This window comes from Nuphar pumila, chromosome 3 (genome assembly GCF_984573655.1).
Source record: "Nuphar pumila chromosome 3, dmNupPumi1.hap1.1, whole genome shotgun sequence".
NCBI lineage: Eukaryota > Viridiplantae > Streptophyta > Magnoliopsida > Nymphaeales > Nymphaeaceae > Nuphar > Nuphar pumila.
The window spans coordinates 106,583,128-106,598,700 of record NC_143251.1 but is presented as its reverse complement, the minus strand read 5'-3'; the positions used below and the strand labels follow the sequence as shown (position 1 = coordinate 106,598,700).

General features: G+C 42.3%; 1 pseudogene across 1 annotated transcript; it reads right to left on the bottom strand.

The window, feature by feature from the left end:
• Positions 1 to 2,605: 2,605 nt before the first annotated feature.
• On the bottom strand, positions 2,606 to 4,752 carry LOC149843211 (UDP-glucuronate 4-epimerase 6 pseudogene; annotated as a pseudogene). Its single transcript, XR_016430856.1, has one exon. The product of XR_016430856.1 is annotated as a UDP-glucuronate 4-epimerase 6 pseudogene (transcript).
• Between the last annotated feature and the right edge of the window lie 10,821 nt (positions 4,753 to 15,573).

The following is a 15,573-nucleotide window of genomic DNA, read 5'->3' as shown; positions in this document are numbered from 1 at the left end:
CTAATCAGACCTATCATAAGAGAAACCATTCTCGTACCCAGGTTATACCCGAAAAAATAATGTTTTTTTATCATTTTAACATTGAAAAATTAATTACGGGTCTTAATTGGAACTCCGGTCAGGTATAAAATTTCAGAAATTATACCCAGATCCATGTATTAATCGGACCTTTGGGTCCAGACCCAAATCTTAATCGAGTCTTCTTATTTATCACCATACCCGTACCCTATAGGGTTTGGTATGGGTCAGGTCTGGGTAAACCCGACCCGTTAACACCTCTCTGGTTTGGTTTGAAGTACTGGGAAGAGGTCTTGGCTGCTAGGTTGGTGGTCAGGGTTTCATTCTCTCCATTGTTATCAAAACTAAGGGTATTATGCTCTTTGCTTATGCCCAAGCAAGGTATCCTTAGTGGTAAAGGGTGTGGCACGGGTTTACATCATCCAAACAACGATCATAGGTACGTCAAGCATAGCTAGTTGCGATTAGGCTTGTGATTCCGAAAGTGGTTTTCCATTCCTCATAAAAAAAAAACCAAATAAAATATAATAAACTAAAAATCTACAACCTTACATGCTCCTAAAAACAAATGATACCCCGTTCCAATAATCCAGACCAGACCGGGGGGGGGGGGGGGGGGGTGTCCCAAAAATCTCCCACTCTATAATATATTCATGTGTCCCTAAATTGCCCTTGTTCTTCAAAAAGGTAACCAAAATGATCCTGACTTCATATAAGGTACATGACAAATGTGCCTCTCCAAGTCAAACCGCGTTTTTTTTGAGTGAGAGCCACCCATGCATGGCCTTGGTGACATGACTGAGCTTGGTGGTCCTTGTCCTTTGTAGAATAAAGACAAGAATGTTGAGGTCAGAGTCATTGTCCTAGCTGTCTCTCCCATGATCTACGCCAAAAGAAAGTTCACACTAAAATATACATACATACTAACTAATGAGTGCTTTTAAACCCAAGCATTTGTCACTCCAATGATTTACGCCAAAAGAAAGTTTACACTAAAATATATAGACCAACTAGTGAGTGCTTTTAAACCCAAGTATTTGGCTGTGGTCACCTCCAAGTTAGGTAGGTCCGACCAAATGGGCAGCATTTAGTTTGGCCAAGTCGGAGTCAACTATGGTGGAGTTTTGAGATAGTCACTCCCCATGTTTTCATGCAAATTTTTTTTTTTAATTACTCGAAGAAATCACGTTTGGGTTCGAAGGCCTGGTTCTGGTTGTGCTGGCTCAGCCTGTCATACATACATACGATCATCATCCTAAAAGCATAAAACTCTGAGGCTAGGACCTTTGTCCCCAGGGTCTATGCTGGGCGTTGGCTTGTTCTAGAGAGGGACGTCGGCGCTTGTTTATTACAACATAATCGGCCTTTAGTGTGACTTGAACTGTCTATTTTTTATGACAAGGAATTCTCACCGAAGCGAGGAAAACCCCGATCGGGGCATCCTGCCTTACCTCTGAAAGCTACGGACGGACACACCAGTGGGTCAGTGGGGTTTGATCCAGTGCCTTCATCTTGGCCCCGTGAGAGTGTGACTTGAAGTGTCATAACCAGATGATGATGTTTCTTTTTTTAATTGTTTGATGTAAGTGCGACTGCCATGAAGAGTTTGACTATTGATTTTTGGAGAATGAGATTTTTTTTGAAAGGCAAGCTGGGGTTAGGCGGACCTCTAGTTACTAAAACAACAGCTGCCCCCATGTGACAGAAGGATTCGATCCTGGGACTTCAGCTTGACACATGACTCCGCTTACAACATGGGATACCACCTCGGTGGCCAGCTGACTTGAAGAGTGTAGTTTCATTGAGAACTAGACTTTTTTGGGTTGCTCAATTTTGTTGGTATTAGAACTTTCCTGCAGTCATTAAACCCAGTACAACCAAGTCCAGCAAGCCTATTTCAAATATGGCTCCTCATAAAGTCTTACTGAGAGACCCACAAGGGCTCTGCTCATCTGGTGGGGGCGACCCGTGAAAGTCGTTAAATTGAAGGAATGACATGTCTTCGAAACCCATAGATGCCCGTTCCTTGCCGTACTGTAGCTGAGTGTACTCCCTGGTAGGGGGATATGGAAGGGAAGGGGACCTGTGGTTTTACATCAATGAGCTCACAAGAAAGAAAGAGTAAGGTGATTTTCCCCAATTATCCAAAAAAGAAAAAGAAAGTCTTACTGAGAGAATTATAGAACCCCTGGCATGAAGGAGAAAAAATGAACATGTGTGCCTTAAATTCTGATATGAAACATTTACCAAAGCGATGAAGCTGTAAAAGTTTAAACATAATTTAGGGCCTTAGGGTGCAATGTCAGTTATTTGTAATTCAGAATTACTTGGAGATCTACATGACTTCAATAATTAACTGAAAACATACGTTATGATAAAATGTGAAAACATGTTCCACCTTTTGCTTATACTTTATGAATGCAGATAGTAAAACCCCTCTAATAGAAAGGGTAAACACGCTACAACATTGACCATTCCAACCATTGTCACATATTCTCCAAAAATACACAATTGAAATTGAAAGAAGATGAGATCTCAAAAATATGTAACAGAAATAGAAATTGAAGAAAGAAAGAGAAGAAGATAAAGAAATGAGAGTCTCATTATACACTTGAAAGGTTTTATATCGATTCCCAACACTTTTCCTATCAACATTTTTATTTCTATCCACTTTTACTTTTTATTTCTTTTTCACGCTCACAATCTGCCCACAGTTTCTGTAAAACAGACCGTGACCATCCTTCCTTTCCCATCTCTCTCACACACCCTTTAACTTATCTCTTCACCAACCACTATCATAATTTACCAACAAGAAAAAGGTGAAAATCTCTACAGATACAACATTACAACTAAACTTTTACCCCACGAGACAAAGCACCAACAAAATCAACTATTATCATCATCATCAACAACTCAACTCTGCGACACCACCACCGGCGACCCTTGGGCCTTCACCTTGCTCTCAATGCGATAGTAGCTCAGATACCACTTGACGAACTTCCTCAACCCGGTGGCCAAATCAGAGGTGGGCTTGTACCCAAAGTCCGTCTGGGCCAAGCTAACGTTAGCATGAGTGAAGGGCACGTCCCCATTGCTGGGCATCTTGATCACGTTCTTCTTGGCCTTAACATTCAGCAACCCTTCCAATATGGCCACCAACTTGTGCACCGACACAGGAGAGGTGTTCCCCAGATTGTAGATCCTGAGCTGAGCAGGTCCTCGCTTCTTTCCTCCACTTCCCGTGCTCTTCTCCGCTGTATCAATCGCACCGATGCAACCCTTCACCACATCGTCGATGTAAGTGAAGTCTCTGGCTACGTCTTTGCCGTCCGGCCCGGTGAATATGTTGATGGGTTTGCCCCTAAGGATGTCTTTCGTGAAGAAGAAGTAGGCCATGTCGGGGCGACCCCAGGGGCCGTAAACGGTAAAGAAACGCAGCCCGGTGATGGACAGCCCGTAGATGTGGTTGTAGGTGTGCGCAATCTCTTCGCCGGCCTTCTTGGTGGCGGCGTAGAGGCTCGCGGGGCGATCCGTTCGGTGGTCTTCGGAGAAGGGGTTCTCGGTGTTGAGACCGTAGACGGAGCTGGAGGACGCCCAGACGACGGAGGGCTGGGGGTTGGCAGACTTGACGGCTTCGAAGAGGGTGACGAGGCCGGCGATGTTGCTGTGGACGTAGGAGGAGGGGTTCTGCATGGCGTAGCGGACGCCGGCCTGCGCGGCGAGGTGGACGACGTGGGTGAAGGGGACGACGTCGAGGAGCTTGCTGAGGAGGTAGCCGTCGTTGATGTCGGCCTCGACGATGAAGACGCCGTGCTTGGCGAGGAGGGCCTGGCGGGAGCGCTTCAGGGAAGGGTCGTAGTAGTTGTTGAAGTTGTCGAGCCCGAGGACGCCGTCGCCGCGCTTCTTGAGGGCGAGGGAGAGGTGGGAGCCGACGAAGCCTGCGGCGCCGGTGACGAGAACGGAGAAGCCGCCGGGACGGCGGACGGCGCAGGACGTGCGGACCTGTTTCTCCCACTGGGAACCGCCCCAGGCGGAGGAGGAGAGCGAGCGGCGGCGGTGGTTGTTGGCGGCGTCGCCTGTGGTTGCGGTGGTGGTGGTGGGGGAGAGGGTGATGAAGAGGACGAGGAAGAGGGCGATGAGGAGGCTGGCGCGGAAGAGCAGCTTGGAGGCGGCGGCGATCATCTTGGTCATGTTGATCCGGCGGAGGTAGCTGTTGTAGCGCTCCAGCTTGGCGCCCTTGCTCGCCACGTCGATGCCGGTGGAGGACGACCCCATTGCCTTTGAATGATCTCTCCCCTTTCACGCGCCCTTTTCTCTCTCTAGAAACCAGTTGGGGAGGAGAAAGTTGCCTTTTCTCCTTGCTTCTCTCTAAAAACTAGATGTTTCTCTCTCTAGAAACCGACGGGCAGAACAGGGGAAACACGCAGCCTCCTACCTCGTTTCTCTCTAAAATTGAGAGAGAAACCTATCTTGGATCTGAAACAAAAAGTACATACACCATTGTTCTGCACGCACTATGTGAGATGGAGCTGTTTCAAATCTCACAAATCTGATTACGGTAACTTGCCAACTGAAACAAGAGAGAGAGAGAGAGAGAGAGAGAGAGAGAGAGAGAGAGCTTCCTTTGCTGATCCAGGTGACTCAAAAATAACAAATGTGTGTAGTGATGAGGGAAGGAGAAGGGAATGCTGCTGAATCAAAACCCTGAATTCAGCAACCCCAGAATGACCATTGAAATCCTCAATTTGGGATTGGGGATTTCTGGAGAGTTTACTTAGTGGGGAGGAGATTTTATAGGAGGTGGGAGGAGGGGGAGAGTCCGAGGGTGGGGTCCCTGTGGAACCCTGTGGACCAATCAGTTAGTTGGAAGCCACTTTCTAATCAAAACACATCCAGAAGACAATTGTATGTCTGTCTTTTACCTTTTCTTTATTTCCCTTTTTGGGAGTTACACCAATTTTTTTACACGAGGAGAAAGGGATAGCTAAATCACGACTGATTCAGTGTGTTTTGTTTAATACGAGTCATACACAGAAATCAAGGGTGCAATGTGGCAAAGCAGGTTATATGTTCTCCCGAGACGGTACTGAGATCTCATGTTCCGGGGTTCCAAATAGCTTCACGTATAAGATGCAGACTGACATGTATCCTCATGGGTGTCTGCATCATATTACATCATAATTTGGCGCTGCAACAAAGACTTAAGTACCCTTTACCGTCATTCGCTTTCTCTTCTTCGAACGAACATAAATGCCCTCCTTTTAGAAAACTGAATCGTCAGTTCGTAAAAAGGACAAAACTGCCCTCCATCGTTATCGTGCCAAAACGTTTCGCAAAATTTGCATGAATAGCAAGCCTTATGTTGTAGGATTTAAATAGTTCAAAACAATCCATTCTCGCTCTAAGCAGAAAACTCTACCGGTGCATATTCTGCTTTCATCTGTTGTCGCCGGAGCATCCTTTCTTTTGTTTCAGAGCATCAGTTTCCGTTTTACGCGCAGTCGCAACATCGTTGCCACTTTATGTTAGGTATTAGTTGTTACTGTTGCTTACTCTATAGTTGGAATACCGAAAATCCCATCGTTTCGGTGAGATTCGTGTAAGGTTTCTTTCTTCAATCTGAAGATTGCTTCTTATACAACGATTTGTAAGTTTGATAAATCTTACAACGATGTGTACTTATGAACCCAAATATTCTGACGATTTCTAATCATGATGATCGTGTAATGTGTTGTGCAGGTTAGCAATGTTTGCGCCTCATCAGATTAGAGATACCCCATCGTTCTATGGGTTGTCTATTAGAGAAGTGATCCGCCAGTCTCATCTATCTAAGGTTTTTGAAAGATACCAAAATATACTTAAGATTGAGAACGATGAAGACAGAGAAAAAACCTTGGAATCATATTATGCGGAGGATTATCCATCAGATATCGAGGCTGCGAACCAAAGGAAGAACTCTGAAGAACGAAAGATGCAGAACAAGGATGACGAAGAGAAGGCAAAGCAAAGAAATATTGATGAAAATATAAATAGAAGGCGGAGGATTAACGCAGAGCAGATAGAAAGGAAGAAGAAGAATGTGGAGGAGTGAGAAATGTATTTTAGCAATATAGTGGAGGAGACTAAGGCGGAATGTCAGAGGAGAGACTTGGAGCGTAGAGCATTGCGAAACAAGGCAAGGCTACTGAAGGAGGCGGAGGAGAAGCGAAGACAAATGAATAAGGAGGAGGAAGAGAAGGAATAAAATATTCCTCAGTATGAGGAAGAAAAGGAAAGGCGAAGGAGGGAGAAAGAGTTTGAGGAAGTTAAGGAAATGCAAAGGCAGAAGAAGGAGAATGAGGAGAAAAAGGAGAGAGAAAAAAAAGGAAAAGCAGGAGGAGGCGAAAAATGAGAGAGAAAGGAAACAGAAGGAGGAAAAGAAACGAAAGAGAGAAAAGAAGCAGAAGGAGGAGGAGGCAAAAACAGAGAGAGAAAGGAAGCAGAAGGAGAAACAAGAGAGAGAAAGGAAGCAGAAGGAGGAGGAGGCGAAAAGGGAGAGAGAAAGGAGGCAAAAGGAGGAGGAGAGAAATGAAGGAGAAGGAGGAGGAGGCAAAAAAGGAGAGAGAAAGGATGCAGGAGGGGAAGAAAAGAGAGAGAGAAAGGAAGCAGAAGGAGGAGGAGAAAAAGGAGAGAGAAAGGAAGGAGAAGGAGGAGGAAAAAAAGGAGAGAGAAAGGAAGGAGAAGGAGGAGAAACGGGAAAGAGAAAGGAAGCAGAAGGAGCAGACGAAAAAGGAGAGAGAAAGGAAGCAGAAAGAGGAGGAGAAATGGGAGAGAGAAAGGAAGAAGAAGGAGGATGAGAAAAGGAAGGATAGAGAAAGGATGGAGAAGGTGGGCGAGAAAAGGAAGGCCAGAGAAAGGCAGGCGATGGTGGAGCCGGTAGAGATGGAGATTAAAAGACAGTTGAAGACTTTGGACCCAACATAAAGTCCCAGGTTGGAGGGAGAATAAGAGAAAATAGCGACCAAGGTAAATATATCCGTCCTGTCTGTGAAGATTTAATAATATGTTTAGCGATTTTGGTATAGCGATTACTGTGTTACGTATTAATATGTATAGCGATTACTGTGATAGTTTGTGTGCAACCAATATTATTTATAGTGATTAGTAGAATACTATTTATAAGTACAAATGGAACTAACTTACAATTGATAGGAATAATATGTTATTTTGTGTTACAGAGAGGTCACAGGAGAAGTAGAGCACCAGGTGAAAAGCACGGAGGTCGGTGTCAATGGCCTGTAGTTTTGTCGTGGTATGGCCAGTTGAGTGCATATCAGAAGGACCGATTACGAAATATGCACTTCAGTGGCCTTTTGGATCAGCAATATTTTGAAACTTGCTGGAATACCATGACCCACCTGGTAAATAAGTGGAATGATAAGACGAACACATTCCAGTTTGATTCTTTTGAGATCACCATGACTCTAGAAGATGTGGCGATGATCACTGACCTTAAGTGCGATGACAGTGCTGTCCTATTACGGCATTCAAACTATAACGCAAGGGAAAAATGCACGACCCTTTTAGGAATGTCGATGGACGAATGGAGTCAATGTATTTCTGGTGGAATCAATTCCACATCAATGAAAGTGTCATTTTTTTGTAATAAATGGGGAGGCCACTACGCTACTTGTGCATCTGAAATAGATGACCAAGAGTTGCGCGACTTCCTTCTATATTTTTTTGGTCTTACATTATTTTCCGATTGTTCTGATTCGAGAATAAGTTCCATGTGGCTGCAGTACCTGCAGACATAGACGAAGTCGACAACTATACCTGGGATGCCGCTATGCTCGCACACTTGTACAGTCAACTCCATCGTGCGAGTAATGGTACAAAAACAGTTAGGGAATTTTGGCCATTTGTTCAGGTATTTGTTGATTACATACTTAGTAATTGTAGACAAATCTTACTGCAGGTTGTAGTGTTACTAATAATATTGTTTTTGTTAGGCCTGGGCGTTGGAACATATTATCCCATTGCGTCCACGTTGTGGCCCCTCGATTTATGGTTTTCCAAAGATCGGTCGCTGGGCTAGAATAAACGACACAATTCATAATGCTAAGTCCATTTTAGATGGGCTACAACTAAATGAGGTAAGCGTTCTAAAATTATTTACAATCGCGTCAGCATTTACCATTGAGTATTATAAATCGTTGTAATGTTTAACATTCTTAAGTATTCATTGCTGCATGATTGTCTTCCGTAGTACATATCGTTGTTGCCATATCATGCGTAAATAAATTATAATATATTTGTCATTCGTTATTAAAAAGAATTACCAATGTACAAGTTTTGTGGAGACGTTATAGAGATGGGGAGGACGATGATCAAGACGTTGTTACAGAGGCTGCTAGATTGTCTGACCGCGATTTGTGGTTGTTCTGCAATTTTGAAGCCGAGTTGCAGCAAGGTAGTCGAGTTCTCCTACAATCTGGCTTGGGGCAGTCTATCCCAAATATGCCTTTGGAAGTGAGATGGAAAATGAATAGTGGTGTGGGCAGGAACGTGAATTGACGCGATCGCTACAGGAATGAATGATTAAATTGGAACTCAGGTGATTTCTCTGCCATATCGTATGATCATGAAGGACGACAATTTGATCCCTTCTATTTCGAAAGGTATTGGGAACCAATGCGGCGAAATCGGAAGATTGAGAAAATTGTGAACCCATGCCTCCCAACTGCCCCTTTTCATGTTGCAGCCCAACCTCTACAACCAAAACGTCGTCTCTCTTTGGTTACTGCGACTAGTCCCTCAGTAATAAATCGCGAGGAAGAGCGAACACTTGTTCCAAAAGAGAACATTGTCTCTGCCGCAATGTTCGAAGTTATGCAGAGGGAGAATAAGAAATTAAGGACAAAAGTAAGCACTATGGGGATTCAATTGAACTCAGTGGTAGAGATGATGACCAGTTTTCTTAATAAGATGGGCGCAACCAAGAGGCCACACATGATAGACAGTCCACCAATAAAAAGTGAGAGACAAGTCTATGATATTTCATCTGATTCATCAAGTGCCTCAAAATAAATCCTAGATTTTCATTTTTATCACGCTAGGTTTTTGTTGTAATTGTATAATGAATTGTCGTAACGTGACATTCTTTTATTGTTTAATTCTTTATTATTACATCCTTTCGTCTGTGGATCTCGATAATAAATAAACTTTAATCGAAAATAGATGTTTGTTCAGAAAGCATGGCATTGCCTAACCTCTTTGGCATCACCAAGATAGAGCAATTCTGTTTAGCAATCACTGTATTTGTCTCCGCCTCAAAAGAATATCGCAAAAAAGATTGGCGATGTAAGCCGTGAATAATAATTTAACGAGTTCTGACGGCGTAAATGATAACAATCAATAGCGATAAGAAAAGGTCGATGCTCCAAAATCTGTACGATACGGTTCCAGGTCAGCAATTGTTCATTTGGCAGGGACACCTTCAATGCAAACCGCGATAATGAACGTTTGTTGTTAAAAAACCGATAAGAAAAGTATGTTGCATGAATATATCTATGTATCCATATACGATAATCAATAGAATAATCGTAAAAGAGTATTCATACCTGAAAAACGAGTTTGTTTGGGTCGTGTCAATCTCCCACTAAACGATTGTTATAATGCGACCGACAAACCACAGTTTTTTAATTATTTAAAACTCAATCATTTAATTTGCAGGGTGTTTCCGAAAAAGACCGGCATGTGAAAGGACATATTTTTAAATATTTAAAATGCAAAGGGCGGCGTGTGGAAAGACGTATTTTTAAATACTTCAAATGCAATCATTTAATTTGCCGGCGGTTATCGAAAAAGGGAAACATGCGAAAAGACATATTTTTATTTATTTAAAACGCAATCATTTAATTAGCAGGATGTTTTTGAAAAAGGGCGGCACGTTAAAGGGCTTTACCTTTGTATTTGACTGAGGACGACGTTTCCGTATCTGCGTTGCAAAGGTGCCATCGATATCTCTGTCCAGACATGGCACCGAAGAAGGAGACAATCGGAGCAGTACGACCAATCATGGCGGCCAATAAGAGGACGATGGGAGCAATACGATCCGGCACGGCGTCAAAGACGATGAGAGCACTACAACCGGACACAGCGGCAACATAGAGGACGATGAGAGCAAAACGACCAGGCACGCCGCCAAAGGAGTGGACGATGAGAGAAAAATGACCAGGCACAAAGCAAACAGAGAGGACGATAGGAGCAAAACGACCAGGCACAACGGCAATGGAGAGGACGATGAGAGCAAAACGACTAGGCACGGTGCCAAAGAAGTGGACGATGGGAGAAAAACGACCAGGCACAGATCAAACAAAGAGGACGATGAGAGCAAAACGATCAGGCACGGTGCCAATAGAGAGGAAGATGGAAGCAAAATGGTCAGGCACGACGCCGAAGAAGATGACAACCACATCCACAGTACCAACACTAGCGCTTAAGACGTATATTTTTTGAAACGCCTGAGCAGTTTAGTCAACATTTGCCTTTTTATGTCGTATTTGGACTTGTGTTGTTTACTGTAGACAATAATTTCAATGTCGAATCCTGAATACCACGCTCATGGTGCACTCAGTGCAACATCCACAAGCAAGGGTGGGCGGTAATGCCCTGACGAGTTCGTAGATGACATCGAGCAGATACAAGATGAATTTGCAGACGGGAACACTATCAGTAATTTTGTAAGTATTTAACCACTATCAATTTCTAGGTCATCGGTTTGTATGTATTGAAGTTCGTAAATTTGTGCAACCAGACAATAAGTGATTTTCTCAATTACATTCAGAGTAACCCAACGAGCAATACAGTACGCATCATCAACCCTTATTTCATGGTATGTCTGGTCCGCTGTTGTTTTGTTTGCTTTTATGACATATTCATGTTTCTTGGTGGTTAAACCTTACTATTTCGTGCAACAGATGTACGTCCTGCGAAAGCCATACGACATTGGATTCACAGATGCACTACCTTGTTGGAACAACGATGATGAGTGCCTAGACATTTCGAAATTTGGAAAGGTAAGTGAACAGACATTTTCTCCAAGGTTTAGTCGTAACATCCCCATCACGATATGTCTCTGGAATGAAAAATTATTTTATCGATTCACAGATTTTACTTCCTACACTCTGGCAAAATCCCGACCATTGGGTTTTATACGAGATGAATTTTTTGAAAAAACAACTATGGTGCTACAACTCATTGGACTGCCACAGTGGCGTAGAACGCGACACTATGCATTTGGTAAGCTTCTGCCCATCGGTGAATCGTAGCTATTCGAGGTGGACCGGACTGTAATATATTATCCCTTTATCACAGGCGGGATTCTTTAACGGGCTTATGGGTGTCGACATTGTCGAGTGGATGTTGCTCTGTGTTGACGATGCTCCTTTACAAAGTAATGGAGTCGATTGTGGTATATTCGTAATGAAGCATATTGAAGCAATATACAATGGAGAAGAACTTTGTTTCCACGCTGTATGAGCTTTGTATCCGATGTTATTGGGTATTTCTGTTTTATATTGGTTTCACATTACATGTTTTATTGCAGAAACATATGTCAGAAATACGCTACGAAATATGCAGAAAATTGATTGAGTTTAAAAAGAACGACAGACAAAATATGTAAAGTGAAACCTATCGATTGCTCTGTCTGTACAACCTAACGAGCTCCGCCATCACCGTTCTCGCCCGACTCCTCGACAGCAACCCAGTCGGTGCAGTCGCGCTGAGGGTGGCCAGCAGGAGCTCCACCATGTCCTCTTCCTCTCCCTAGCGAGGAGGTCTTAGAGGAGCTGTCGTTTCGGTGACGGGGGTTCATCTCGCCGCAGTATGATTCGTCTGGTTTTCTGGTATCAACACAATCAGAGAGACAAAGACGGAGAGAGAAAGAGACACAAAATGGAGATATGTAGGAGGAAGTCCGATAGGCCATTTTTTTAAGACTACAAATTTTGTAAATCTGTCTCCGTTAAAATATAATTTGAAGATTACAAAACACGCTTGCAAATCGTTGTACTTCTTCCTCTACGAAAATTAAATTGTATTCAGAAATAGTTTTTTGTTGTATATGCATAACCAATGCTAGTAAGTTGTTCTTCAGTAATGAAAAATACTATAGAGCGAAAGATATTTTGGTGCGGTTCCTACGACGAAAGATATTTTGGTGCAGTTCCGAAATCTTTCTAAAAATTGCATTCCGTGAACTTATCAATAAGAAAGGTTTGTTCTCAGAAATCACTGTATTGCTGAACCTACGATAATGTACACCTAAGGCGATTTCTTGGGACGCGTGTGGACATACTTGTGAATTTATTTAAGACCCAAAAATTCGGTCCAATCACATTGATTACTATTGAGAATAGCCCTCTGGCATGACATTGTTCAATTTCATTAATGCAGAGTGTATTTTTATTTAAGATTTGCTTTTGGTTTAATGAAACTGACGTATATACTTGAAAACTGACAGAGGGTGATAGAACGTTTCATTAATATTTGAATGACACAACACACAGTTCCACTTTGCTTCGCGAATAAGGAACCGACAAATCGTCAATTCCTGCATAAACGACTTGTTCTTGAATCGAGTATATAGGTGTTTTCGACGCAGTCGTCATATCCGTCTATACTTTTTTCATATGTCTGCAAGATCATAATTAAAGGAAACGTCGTTTAAAATTCAAGAAATTTTCAAATTCTTACACAAGTTTTCATGGTGGTAGCAGTGTAGTTGACGTTAGACCACCAATTCTGAACATCAAGCATGTCGTATCGCTTTGTCCTATTCGTAATTACGAAAGCGACATTAATGACTCTTATTCACCACTTTTTTCATATGACAACAATAAAGCGATGTTTAAACATCAAACATTTCATAACGATGTTGAATATTATCATTTCGAACATTAGAAGTCTTTGTTCATTGCATACATCGCAGTCTTATTCTGCGACTGTCAATCACGCGAGTTGAGCGCACATCTTTTATCAATTACAAGTCTTTTAGATCCTCGCGATGCCTCCGTCACTTTCTCCTCTGCAATTAGAAAGGACGTCAATTTTTTGCAGAGTTCTTCGCGGAATCCGGGTATATCAACTTGCAAGGAGAGATTGTAAAGTAGAACCAATAGACATGCACTTAATCCTTAATAACAGAGGCCAAGAAATGGCATACAACGTCGAAACAGGGTTCTGCACCATTGTATATCGCTTCATTGTACTTCATTACAAATACGCCGCAATCAATGCCATTATCTTGTAAAGGAGCATGGTATGCCGTGCGATAGATCCACTCGCTAACATCGACTCCCAAAATGGCTTTGAGAAAACCAATCTGAGAATAATGCGACCGACAGTAAATTCATGACCCCAGTACACGACACGATACTCATATAGATGGAATCTTACGAGATGGGAAATGTCTAGCCGTAAACCACTGTCAACTTCCAACGAATTGTAAAACCATAATTGTTTTTCGTGTAAATCCACCACGTATAAGACCCAATGCTTTTCAGATTGCCAGAGTGTAGGAATCAATATCTGCAAATAGATTGAAAGAATGCTGTTAGCACTGTTATGATGTAACTTTGCAAGCTAGGTTTGTTTGCTTACCTTTTTGCATGACAAAAGGTCTCTCAATGATTACCGTTAACCCAATAAGGTAGGTCGTCTTTGAATCCACTGGAGTATGACAAACGCCGTAAGATCGTCTGCATACCCAAACATTGCTAACATTAACGTTAACATACGAATCAATTGGACTAAATCAATAACCAAAAGCAACATAAAATACAACCAAGATACCATGAAATACGGGCTGACGATGCTTATAGTCTGGCTTGGTGCGTTGCTTTTAATATAACTGACGAAATCAGCTATAGTATGTTTGCAGCAAATATGGTGTTGTTAACGCACCTACACATGGCTTACGAATATAGAAAACTCCTACTGGTTTCATACGAACAAAATTACTGATCATGTTGCATTGTGAGAATTCATTGCGCATTCGTTTCAGGTCCTTCAGGAGTGATTCAATAAGTTTGCGCCCACCTTCGTCGGTGGATGTTCTACTGAAATGAATAAGGACATTAAAATTACAGGATTAAAATTAAATTATATAGTACACAACACAAATCGCAAAAAACAGCATGAAAGAGACGATGTGTAGACAATATACGCATGATTCGCCATTGTTGGTCGTGTAGCTGTCTTCGTTTGCCTCACCGTCCATAATTTTCTATGTGGGAGCGAGAAACTCCAGATTTATGATGAAACCGTCAGTTTGATTGTTGCTGATTCACGAAGTATAAAATAATCACACCGTCCAGTACCTGTGCGACTATTTATGACCCAAAAGATCTACTGCTCAACCAACATGATCAATGAATAATATACGACAACTAAAAAATTTATGGTTATTCGTTGGAACTTCGTAATTCGACTACATATTCGGTGCATAGCGAGTTGTGGGTATCGCGGAAAAGCGATTTGTGCTGTAATACTCGACCTTTGTAAATGGTGTTAGTCAACACCAAATCGCGCTGTCAAACGATAGTAGTATAAAACGCGATTGTTAGAAATTGTGGAGTACCACTCATACTTGCACTTCCATTGTTAAAGCGAACAAAGCTCCCCTTGTAACAGATCAAGAGGTTTACTTACCGCTTAAGAAATGAAGTGAGGAGGAGAAAAGAGACATTGATTAGCCTTTTATTTATAATATATGACTACATGTTTTCACAAGATAATAATAATGATTTCAAAAGGCAAAAGGAGGTGCTGGAGAAGAAGTTGAATCGACGCTACGTCATAGCTTTACCAACTAACGTCGGTAAATTGACCGGAATTCCTTCTTTGTTCCATGGTTGAACTCTCTTCGTCCAGGCATGGCGCCGAAGAAGTGTAAGCTTCGATTAGTGCTTATCGCTTGGAGCTGTGTAAGTAGACTTCATATTCGTTGCATAGCCAATTGTGGAAGTCGATTCCTGACATCACTGAACGGCGATTTGTGGTTATCGTTGAATAGCGATTTGTGGCATCGCAGCATAGTGATTTGAGGGTATTGTTCGACTGTCAATCTAAGCGGGATGAGAAACGTTGTTCAAGTAAGGTTTTTTGGGGCATTGATCAAGGTTGCACTTCATTTTATGATCTAAGTAGGCTATCACCTGCGCGGTAATAGCTTACTCAGATCATAAAATGAATCGCAACCTTTATCAATGCCACAAAAAAACTTACTTGAACAACCTTTCTCAGCCCGCTTAGCTTGACATTCGAACAATAACCTCAAATCACTATGCTGCGATGCCACAAATCGCTATTCAACGATAACCACAAATCGCCGTTCAGTGATGTCAGGAATCGACTTCCAACGGAAGCCATAAATCGCTATCTCTCGATTTAAGCAAACCCAACAACGGACCATAAGTTGTCAATGACAAATCGCTATAAACTCTTAACAAATCCGACATTGTTGACTTCGGGTCATGCAAAGACGCATGAAAACTACATTAATAGCCT